General features: G+C 44.6%; 1 pseudogene; it reads right to left on the reverse strand.

Annotated features, from left to right (window-relative positions):
• Nucleotides 1–279: 279 nt before the first annotated feature.
• On the reverse strand, nucleotides 280–794 carry LOC105493103 (large ribosomal subunit protein uL23 pseudogene; annotated as a pseudogene).
• Between the last annotated feature and the right edge of the window lie 909 nt (nucleotides 795–1,703).

Below are 1,703 nucleotides of genomic sequence, written 5' to 3' on the forward strand. Positions count from 1 at the left end.
ACAATTTTTTTTCCGTGAAAATCCTATTTAGATTCTCATAAGGAGTGCGCAGTCTAGATCCCTCGTATGCACTGTTCACAATAGGGTTTGCACTCCTATGAGAAGGGAATGCTGCCACTGATTTGACAGGGGGCGGAACTCAGCAGTAATGTTCACCCACCAGCTACCGGCATCCTGCTGTGTGGCCCAGTTCCTAACAGGCCACCAACCAGTACAGGTCCGTGGCCCGGGTTTTGGGGACCTCTGCCTTAAATTTCTATGTCATTCTGATCATCTTAAAAGATATATATATATATATTTAGAATTAGGCAGCTGGACTCAGTTTAGATGATCCCAATTTTGTTGGCAACATCCAAAGCGTCGTAATCAGGAGCCAGTCGAACATACGCCTTTTTCTCTCCATCAGGCCGAATCAGGGTGTTGACCTTGGCCACATCAATGTCATAGAGCTTCTTCACAGCCTGTTTAATCTGGTGCTTGTTGGCTTTAACATCCACAATGAACACAAGTGTGTTGTTGTCTTCTATCTTCTTCATGGCAGACTCAGTAGTCAGCGGAAACTTGATGATAGCATAGTGGTCAAGCTTGTTTCTCCTGGGGGCGCTCTTCCGAGGATATTTGGGCTGCCTCCGGAGTCGCAGTGTCTTGGGCCGCCGGAAGGTGGGTGACGTGCGGATCTTCTTTTTTTTGTGGCTGTGGACACCTTTCAACACTGCCTTCTTGGCCTTTAAAGCCTTCGGTTTGGCTTCGGCTTTAGGAGGGGCAGGAGCTTCCTTCTTCGCTTTCGGTGCCATCTTGTGAAAAGGCCATTCTGATCATCTTAGTAGAGAAAGGTGTACCTTTGAGTTCAGGTCAGCAAACATATTTACTCTGCTAGGTATTTACCATGAGTCAGTCACGGAGTTGACTTGGGAATGTAAAGGTGGCTAATGCACAGCTCCTCCTGCCCTCAACAAGTGCATTGTATGACCTGCCTCTTAGAGTAACTCTATATCCTGCCAAGCCAGCCAGTATTGATGAACTAAACAATATTCCACACAACTAAACACCTTGATCTCTATTACTTAATATTGGCCCTTTACACACTGAATTTTGGCTTCCACACTAGTCAGCTGGATATGGAGTTGCTCAAGACCACTTTCATTTGTAAAAGTAGAACAAACTTTTGACCATAAGAGGAGGATACTCATGTGTAAAAACAGAATCTGGTTGTCTTGATGGAATCTAAGGTAATGTTGCCCCATTTTACATTTTTTTTTTTAAATTTGGGACTGGGTACTCAGTGAAATCAGGGATCATGTCTATTTTGTTCATCATTGTTTCCCCCATGACTGGCATAGAGAAGATGCTCAGTAAATGTTAATTAAATTGCTAAATTAAAGAATGAGAGGCCAGGTGTAGGGGCTCCCACCTGTAATCCCAGCACTTTGGGAGGCCGAGGCAAGCAGATTGCTCGAGTTCAGGAGTTTGAGACCAGCCTGGGCAACATGGCAAAAACCCGTCTCTATAAAAAATACAAAAAGAAATTAGCCAGGCGTGGTGGTGCACTCCTGTAGTCTTAACTACTCCAGAGGCTGAGATGGGAGGATCACTTGAGCCCAGGAGGTCAAGGCTATAGAGAGGTGTCATCATGCCACTGTACTTCAGCCTTGGTGATAGATCAAGACCTTATGTCAAAAATAATAAAATAAATGTCAAAGAAT

The sequence above is a fragment of the Macaca nemestrina genome, chromosome 7 (genome assembly GCF_043159975.1).
Source record: "Macaca nemestrina isolate mMacNem1 chromosome 7, mMacNem.hap1, whole genome shotgun sequence".
Classification (NCBI taxonomy): domain Eukaryota; kingdom Metazoa; phylum Chordata; class Mammalia; order Primates; family Cercopithecidae; genus Macaca; species Macaca nemestrina.